At 25.2% G+C, this 10893-nt stretch overlaps 1 long non-coding RNA gene across 1 annotated transcript; it reads right to left on the bottom strand.

The window, feature by feature from the left end:
* Positions 1 to 18: 18 nt before the first annotated feature.
* Positions 19 to 9054, bottom strand: LOC105670866 (uncharacterized). The gene is made up of 7 exons (XR_001100499.2): positions 8894 to 9054; positions 7956 to 8119; positions 5265 to 7661; positions 4372 to 4562; positions 1687 to 4077; positions 796 to 944; positions 19 to 493 (listed from the first exon to the last, which is right to left on the bottom strand). It is a non-coding gene; the product is annotated as an uncharacterized lncRNA (long non-coding RNA).
* Between the last annotated feature and the right edge of the window lie 1839 nt (positions 9055 to 10893).

Genomic DNA, 10893 nt, shown 5'->3' with positions numbered 1-10893 from the left:
AAAATAAGAGATAATAAATTAAGAAGTACTTTCTCTTTTTTATTTACATACATATTTCATATACATATCTGTACATTTCATTTTATTAGTCATTTAATGTAAAAATAAAACACTTTTACAAGTATTTTATAAAGATTTCACAGTGTCTTTCATTTAGTACTTCAATTTAAACTCAATATTAAACTATTACAAATACATATCAATGTATGGGAAACCCTTAAAAATATAATGTTTTAAAGAATTTTATATTCCTGAGTGGATTTATAAAATATTCTTTGCCATAAATGTAAAAAATTGAAATGAAGTTTCGGTGTGCATGCTTTCATGCATTCTTTATAACTTATAAATTTATTTTTATTTCCATCGCAGCCCCCGTACATGAAAGTATGACAATCTTCGGTTTCTGTCGAAAACCAATATCTCCATTGATAACTTGCATTCTGTATTGACAATCGTGAAAGGCAAGGACCAGAGTCAAACCTAAGGTTACAATCTGTAAAAAAGATACACATTGTGCAAAAACTTAAATCATAACGCAGACAAAAACTATAAAAAAATACATATCAATTTATGTACAATAAATTATCAATTCTATCAATCCATCATTTCGGTAAAATTAAACTGACAATTTCAAATTTTTGCAATATATAACAACTTATGATAACTATGTAAATACATGCATTAAATAATTATTAACAATTTGAATTTTCTAAATAATATGAAAAGTTTTATAATACAGTAAATATAATGAAAGATTACTGTGCGTGTTCAATGTAAAAGAAAAACAACACTTACATTCATCTCGCTTTGATGGACATTGGTAGCCCATGCTAAACATGCTAAAGACAACAAGTATGAATAACAAGTTTATTTTGAATCCCATCATCTTGTGTGTGGTTTTAATTGAATTTCTAACAGTTACAATGAATATAATATCTCCTTCTCTGAAAATTTTATAAATAATAATAATTATATGTACAGATCGTAAATTTAAAAATTTAATTTTATAACATCATATATAAAAAAAGATCAATGCTCAAACAAGTAAATTATAAAATCTTATCTATGTACATGAATTTATAATATATGTTTAAATAGATAAAATAATTTATCAGTAATTTGCAATAAATTTAAATTGTAAAATTAGCATTTTTATTATTTATCACATGCATATATGTAGCAAAAAAGGAATCTCTAGCTCTATAGAGAAAATGGGAATTACAATGTAAAATATTAATAATCATTCCTTCGATACGTTCACTACGCAAGAAAGTGTCGCAAAGTGTATATTGTGTCTATTAGTCTTTGCTCGAATGGAATTCGCACGCCTTGCATTATTTGGTCGCGTACAATTAACATAAATTAATCATAGTGTGAACAAATCTTGTGTTATAGTTACGTGTATGAGTATTAAGCATAGCAATTTGACGAAAGAAATTCCTAATGCATAAGCTTTGCTTTATATAAGAACAATTACCTATATTTAATCCAACCTTGCTGGATGTGATACATGTTAAATTAAATTCTCGCGATATCATCTGTTTTACTTTTCACAAAAATACATATAACGAAGAAAGTTATAGGAAAAATGGCAACAAAAACAAGAATCGTTTAAATAATTTCCACTCTATTTAAATAGTAAAAGTAAATTTAATGTTATAATAAAGTTGATTGAAGGTCACTTACCAAGTTCTGATAGATTTCTTTTCCCAAGAAAAATCTAGTTCGATATGGTTAAATTCCTCGCCTAATCGTACGTGCCTAAGTAAAGTGCGAGTTTAAGAGACATCTGTTACTGTGATCGGCCAAAAGACAACAGTATCGAGGATAATGATCGATCCTTTGTTGATTCCGAAATCCCCTTTCTGTACACAGAGCCTGCGCATTGTCTATTTATAACGTGGCTAATAAATTGCGAATATTATCATTGTCGTATATCGTGCGGTAAGGCTTCCTACTGCGGAAAGGACGCCTATTGAAAATTTCACGGCGTTCGCAATAAATATTGCTACAATGATAATCTGAACTTTTATTATTATAAAGTAAATATACTTTACTTATTATAAAGTACGTGTATATTATCTAAAATTTCATTAATATTGCAGTAGTATTATACATTTTGTATTATTTTAGTTTTGAATAAAATGCTTTGCAAATCCCGAAACAGATATCACTTATTTTATTTATGTTGTTTTAACTTTAATACTAAATTTTATACTTTGCTTACAACTAATTGAGGCTATATTTTGCAAAGGTTTTCCATCTAATTTCGTCTATAAATTATGGAACGCTCTGCCCAGTACGAGCATATATAACTTATGTAGAAAATAGGTAGAAACGATATAATATTTTTAAATTACATAGGTATCCTAAGAAACATTAATTATTTTTAGAATTACATGTTTTGATGTTATTAAATTAATGTACTTAGTTACCTGTTATTAAATTATATATTTAATATGTGATAAAATAAACAATATAATTAAAAAAAGTTAAATAAAAACAGAAGCAATTTTCGTTTTTTGTATATTTTGACACATTTAATTTTCTTACCGTTAATTCTTATAAAATTAAAGGATTTGTATCTGAATATCTAATCGGAATTTCATGCAGTCTTACATTTTTTTTAAAAACCGAGTAAAGATGTACTTTTTTGCAGAAGGCAAATTTTGCGTTATAAGCGTTAATGAATTCGTTAGCATTCACACAACACAATCTTCCACACAACATTCTACATTTATTTTTTACTTTGTTTTAATATTTAGTTGAAAATGTGTGCATGGATCTACGTTGTAATTATAATCGCACCACCAGGCAATAAAAATGCTATAATGCACGTCTAATAAAGTATAATAAAATCGCATATAACAACATTTGTTATTTTTATAAATAAAAACTTAAAAAGGTTAAAATTTAATAATGCGAATAAAAGAAAACCATTTGAGAGGCACGTTTTCTAGAAAACCATATTTTAAAGGAAACAAGTGTAAATAGAATTGCTAAGTAAACAGTGGTGACTGTTTTCGTGTAATAGCGTTATTGATATTAATTAATTAAATGGAGCAATGGTGGATATCAAAGCAGCAATTAATGAGTGATTTTTTGTTATATGTTTCAATATAATTATTTTTATTTTAAACGCTAACTTATTACTGATGTACGATAGACCAGAGGACATTTGATCGATATGTTGAACATTTGACTGAACATTTGACATCATAAAAATGTAATTTATTTAACATCATGTTATTACAATATTTATCTATTTATAAATAATAAATAAAATTAAAAAATTTTAATTTTACTTGAAATTGTTTCCTAATTGCCTTACATATTTAAGAAGCACATAAAACTTTATACAATTTGTTAAATATATAAATATAAAATAAGTACACAGCACTTCTGTTGCGTGTGTGTAATAATTTTGATAATAATTAAGTATAATTACGGTAATTCCATATAAGATGATATTTTTTTAATCAAAAAAATATTTCAATGAAATCTGATTACGTTCTATTCAAATTATTATAGACTTTAATGTTATTAAATTATTATATGCAGTATTATATGTGTGCCCAATATAAAAAAAAAGAAATAATAAATTTAGAAGTACTTTCTCTCCTTTATTGACATACATATTTCATATACATATCTGTACATTTTATTTTATTAGAGTCATTTAATGTAAAAATAAAACACTTTTACAAGTATTTTATAAAGATTTCACAGTGTCTTCCATTTAGTATTTCAATTTAAACTCAATATTAATCTATTACAAATACATATCAATGTATAGAAAACCCTTAAAAATATAATGTTTTAAAGAATTTTATATTCCCGAGTGGATTTAAAATATTCTTTACGCTAAATGTGATTTTCTGTATACATGTCACGGTGCGCATGTTCTCATGCATGCTTCATAATTTAAAAAATTATTTTTATTTCCATCGCAGCCCCCGTACATGAAAGTATGACAATCTACGGTTTCTGTCGAAAACCAATATCTCCATTGATAACTTGCATTCTTTATTGTCACTGGTGAAAGACAAGGACCAGAGTCAAACTTAAGGCGACAATCTGTAAAAAAGATATACATTCTGCAAAAACTTAAATTATAACGCAGACAATAAACTATAAAAAAATACATATCAATTTATGTAAATAAAATATCAATTCTATCAATCTATTATTCCGGTGAAATTAAATTGACAACTTCAAATTTTTGCAATATATAACAATTTATAACTATGTAAATACATGCATTAAATAATTATTAACAATTTAAATTTTTTAAATAATATGAAAAGTATAATAGCAAATGTAATGAAAAATTACTGTGCGTGTTTAATATTAGAGAAATAGAACACTTACACTTAGGAATATATTTTACAGGACATAGGTATCCCATGCTAAACATGTTAAAGACAACAAGAATGAATAACAAGTTTAATTTGAAATCCATCGTTTAGTGTGTTCTTCTGATTGAATTTCTAGCCAGTACGATCAATATAATTTCTCCTTTTCCGAAAATTTTATAATTAATAATAACTATATGTACAGATCTAAAATTAAAAATTTAATTTTATAACATCATATATAAAAAGAAATTAATGTTCAAACAAGTAAATTATAGAATCTTATCTATGTACATAAATTTATAATATTTGTTTAAATAGATAACATAATTTATCACTAATTAGCAATAAGTTTAAATTGTAAACTTAGCATTTTTATTATTTATCACATGCATATATATATATATATATATATATATATATAGCAAAAAAGAAATATAGCTTTATAGAGAAAATGGGAATTACAATGTAAAATATTAATAATTATTCCTTCAATACGTTCACTACGCAAGAAGGTGCCGCAAATTTGTGTATATTTGTGTCTATTAGTCTTCGCTCGAATGGAATTCGCACGCCTTGCATTATTTGGTCGCGTACAATTAAAACATAAATTGTGTTATAGTTACGTGTATGAGTATTAAGCATAGCAATTTGACGAAAGAAATTCCTAATGCATAAGCTTTGCTTTATATAAGAACAATTATCTATATTTAATCCAATCTTGCTGGATGTAATACATGTTAAATTAAATTCTCTCGATATCATCTGTTTTACTTTTCACAAAAATACATATAACGAAGAAAGTTATAGGAAAAATGGCATACCAAGAATCGTTTGAATAATTTCAACTCTACTTAAATAGTAAAAGTAAATTTAATGTTATAATAAAGTTGATTGAAGGTCACTTACCAAGTTCTGATAGATTTCTTTTCCCAAGAAAAATCTAGTTCGATATGGTTAAATTCCTCGCCTAATCGTACGTGCCTAAGTAAAGTGCGAGTTTAAGAGACGTCTGTTACTGTGATCGGCCAAAAGACAACAGAATCGAGGATGATAATCGATCCTTCGTTGATTCCGAAATCCCCTTTCTGTACACAGAGCCTGCGCATTGTCTACTTACAACGTGGCTGATAAATTGCGAATATCATCATTGTCGTATATTGTGCGGTAAGGCTTCCTACTGCGGAAAGGACGCCTATTGAAAATTTCACGGCGTTCGCAATAAATATTGCTACAATGATATAAATAATCTGAACTTTTATTATTATAAAGTGAATATACTCTACTTATTCTAAAGTACGTGTATATTATTTAAAATTTTATTAATATTGCAGTAGTATTATACATTTTGTATTATTTTAGTTTTGAATAAAATGCTTTGCAAATCCCGAAAGAAATATCACTTATTTCATTTATATTGTTTTATCTTTAAGATTGAACTTTATACTTTGCTTCCAACCAATTGAGACTATATTTCGCAGAGATTTTACATCTAATTTCGTCTATAAATTATGGAACGCTCTACCCAGTACGAGCATATATAATTTATGTAGAAAATAGGTAGAAACGATATAATATTTTAAAATTTTATAAATATTCAAGAAACATTGATTATTTTTAAAATTACATGTTCTGATGTTATTAAATTAATGTACTTAGTATTATATATTTAATATGTAATAAAATAAACAATATAATTAAAAAAGTTAAATAAGAACAGAAGCAATTTTCGTTTTTTATATTTTTGTATTTTTGACACATTTAATTTTCTTCCGTTAATTCTTATAAAATTAAAGAATTTGTATCTGAATATCTAATTGGAATTTCATGCAGTCTTACACTTCTTTTTAAAAACCGCGTAAAGATGTACTTTTTTGCAGAAGGCAAACTTTGCGATATAAGCGTTATTGAATTTGTTAGCATTCCCAACACAATTTCCCACACAACATTCTACATTTATTTTTTACTTTGTTGTAATATTTAACTTGAAAGTGTGTGCATGGATCTACGTTGTAATTATAATTGCACCACCAGGCAATAAAAATGCTATAATGCACGTCTAATAAAGTATAATAAAATTGCATAAAACAACATTTATTATTTTTATAAATAAAAACTTAAAAAGATTAAAATTTAATAATGCGAATAAAAAAAAGCATTTGAGGGGCACGTTTTCTAGAAAACCATATTTTAAAGGAAACAAATAGAATTGCTAAGTAAACAGTGGTGACTGTTTTCGTGTAATAGCGTTATTGATATTAATTAATTAAATGGAGCAATTATGGATATTAAAAGAGCAATTAAAAAATGATTTTCTGATGTATGTTTCAATATAATTACTTTTATCTTAAACGCTAACTTATTACTGTGATGTACGATAGACCAGAAGACATTTGATCGATATGTTGAATATTTGACTGAACATTTGACATCATAAAATTGTAATTTATTTAACATCATGTTATTACAATATTTATCTATTCATATAAATAATAAATAAAATTAAAAAATTTTAATTTTACTTACTTGAAATTGTTTCCTAATTGCCTTACATATTTAAGAAGCACATAAAACTTTATACAATTTGTGAAATATCTAAATATAAAATAAGTACACAGCACTTCTGTTGCGTGTGTGTAATAATTTTGATAATAATTAAGTATAATTACGATAATTCCATATAAGATAATGTTTTCTAAACCAAAAAAATATTTAATTAAACATTAATTATATTTTATTTAAATTATTATATGCTTTACTGTTATTAAATTATTATATGTAGTATTTAAAAAATGGTCAATATAATGAAAATATTAAGAAATAATAAATTAAGTAGTTTAATCTTTTATTTACATATATATTCTTACATATTTCATATACATATCCGCAAAATTCATTTTATTACAGTCAATTATTGTAAAAATGAAACATTTTAAAAGTGTTTTATAAAGACTTTACAAAGTCTTTCATTTAGCACTTCAATTTCAACTCAACATGAAACTATTGCAAATACATATTAATACATAAGACACCCTAAAAAAAGATATGTTAAAGAATTTTATATTCCGGAGTGGATTTAAAATAATCTTCACTGTTAATGTAAATATCTGTCCACAACTTTTGGTTTGCATGTTGTCATGCATTCTTTATAACTTATAAAATTATTTTCATTTCCACCGCAGCCCCCGTACATGAAATCAATACATTGTTTCAAATTTGGCACATAATGATATCTCGTTTGATATTCTTCTTCCAATATCATCGCATCTGAGAGGCAAGGGCCAGAGTCATAGTTTAAGAAACAATCTTAAAAAAGATATACATTGTGCAAGAACTTAAATCAGATTGTATGCATTAAACTATAAAAAATACATATCAATTTAAGTACAATAATATATCTATTCTATCAATCTATTATTAAGGTAAAATTAAACTAACAACTTCAAATTTTTACGGTTTATGGCAATTTATGGTAACAAAATATATGCATTAAATATATATCAACAATTTAAAATTTCTAAATAATATAAAAAATATTATAAAGCAAGTATAATGAATGATTACTGTGCGTGTTCAACGTAAAAGAAATAGAACACTTACATTTAGGTGCCACTTTACGAGGCGGAACTTCTTTTTGTGCAGGACATAGGTATCCCATGCTAAAGACAAGAAGTATAAATAAGAAATTTATTTTGAAATCCATCTTCTTGTGTATGGCTTTGATTGAACTTCCAGCGGTTACGGTCAATATAATGTCTCCTTCTCTAAAAAATTTATTATTAATAACTACTATACGTACATATCTGAAATTATATAAATTTAATTTCAGAACATCATAAATAAAAAAGGATTAATGTTTGAACAAATAAATTATAAAATCTAATCTGATTTATGTACATGAATCTATATTATTTGTTTTATTACATAACATAATTTATTAGTTATTTTTAATAAGTTTAAATTGTAAAAATAGCATTTTTTATTATTTATCACTTGCATGCATGTAACAAAAAAAAGAATACAGCTTTATAAAGGAAATAAGACTAACATTGTAAAATTTTAATGGTTATTTCTTCAATACTTTCTTTACTATGCAAAAAAATGCCGTAAAATTGGTAGTGTCTATTAGTCTTGTTTGCTTGAATGGAATTCGCACGGTCCGCATTATTTGGTCCACTTACGATTAAAATATAAGCTAATCGTAGTGTGAACAATTTTTGTGTCATAATTGCAATACGTATATGAATATTAAACACAGCTTTGACGAAAGAAATTGTTAAGGCATATAAGATTTGCTTTATATAAAAACAAAATTTATTATCTATATTAAATTCAACCTTGATGGCTGTAATTTATGTTAAATAAAATTTTTTAAATATTATTTGTTTTACTTTTCACAAAACTGCATATAAAGAAAGTTATTGAAAAAATAAAGAAACAGAAATTGGTTAAATAATTTCAACTCTAATTAAATAATAAAATTAAATAATAAAATAATAAATGTATTGTTGTAATAAAATTGATTGAAGATCACTTACCAAGCTGTGATAGATTTCTTTTCTTAAGAAGAATGTAGTTCGCCAAATTTCTTGCCTAATTTTACATGCCTAAGTAAATCAGAAGTTCAAGAGGCATCTGTTACCGTAGTCGGCCAAAAGACAACAGCATCAAGGATCGCGATCAATCCTTCGTTGATACCGAAATCACTTTTCTGTAAACAGAGCCTGCGCATTGTATGCTAATAACGTTGACGATAAATTGCGAATGTCATCATTGTCGTATACGGTGTGGTACGGCTTAAAAATAACGTTTATAGAAAATCTCATGGCGCTGGCAATAAGTATCTGGTACTACGATAATTTAAACAGTACACTCATTATAAAGTACGTGTATATTATTTAAAATTTCAATAATATTGCAGTAAGATTATATATTTTGTATTGTTTTGTTTTTTAATAAAATGCTTTGTAAATCCGAGATATTATTTATTTTATTTATATTGCTTAAATTTAAAGATTGAACTTTATACTTTGCTTCCAACCAATTGAGACTATATTTTGCAGAGCTTTTTTTACATCTAATTTTGTCTCTAAATTATGAAATGCTCTGCCCAGTTAATGTCGAAAATAGGTAGAAAAATTATAATATTTTAAAATTATATACATATTCCCAGAAACATTGACAATTTATAATTAAAATTACATATTTTGATGTTATTAATTTCACATAATATTATATTAAGTTGATCAAAAGTTATAATGCTATATCATTTTTAAACTTATTACTGGTGCATAACTGATCACGTATGCTTAGTCGATATATTGACTGAACATTTGGCATCATAGAAATGTAATTTGTTTAGCATCAAGTTATTATAATATTTATCTACTCATAAATAACAAATAAACTTTGAAAAATTTAAAATTTAAATTTCTGTTATTTGAGAAGATATTTTCTATTTACTTTACATATTTTAAAAACACATCAAACTTTTACAATACTTAAAATATTTGAATACAAAGAAGGGATGCAACATTTCTGTTGCATGTGTGTAATAATTTTGATAATTAAGTACAATTACGGTAATTCAATATAAGATAATATTTTTTAGACCAAAGAAATATGTAATTAAACACTGATTATGTTTATTCAAATTATTATATACTTTAATATTATTAAATATTTAATTGTATTATTAAAAAATGCTTAATATAATGAGAAATATAAGAAATAATAAATTAAGGAGTACATTCCTTTATTTACATATATTTTCCGACATATTTCAAATACTCCGCACATTTCGTTTTATTACAGTCATTTATTGTAGAAACAAAACACTTTTACAAGTATTTTATGAAGACTTCACACAGCCTTTCATTTAGCATTTTAATTTCAACTCAACATAAAGCTATTACAAATAAATATAAATATAAGAGAAACCCTAAAAAATAATATGTTTTAAAGAGTTTTATATTCCCGAGTGGATATAGAATACTCTTCACTGTTAACGTAAATATCTTTCTGGAAATATCGGTCTGCATGTTTTTATGCATTCTTTATAAATTATAAAATTATTTTTATTTCCACCGCAACCCCCGTACATGAATTCAATACATTGTTTGAGCTTTGGCACATAATAATATTTCGTTTGATATATTTCTTCCAATATCATCGCATCTGAGAGGCAAGGACCAGAGTCAAAGTTTAAGAAACAATCTGTAAAAAAGATATACATTGTGCAAAAACTTAAATCATAACGTATGCATTAAACTATAAAAAATACATATCAATTTATGTACAATATTTATTCTATCAATCTATCATTGATAACATTAATCATCATCTATCAATCTATCATTGGTAAAATTAAACTGACAACTTCAAATTTTTGCAGTTGATGACAATTTATGATAACTAAATATATGTATTAAATAACTATTATATAACTATTTGAGTTTTCTAAATAATATGAAAACTATAATAATAGCAAATATAATGAAAGAATACTGTGTTCAACGTAAAAGAAATAAATCACTTA

Source organism: Linepithema humile, chromosome 4, assembly GCF_040581485.1.
Source record: "Linepithema humile isolate Giens D197 chromosome 4, Lhum_UNIL_v1.0, whole genome shotgun sequence".
In the NCBI taxonomy this organism is placed as follows: Eukaryota; Metazoa; Arthropoda; class Insecta; order Hymenoptera; family Formicidae; genus Linepithema; species Linepithema humile.
This window is presented reverse-complemented; position numbering and strand designations above follow the sequence as displayed.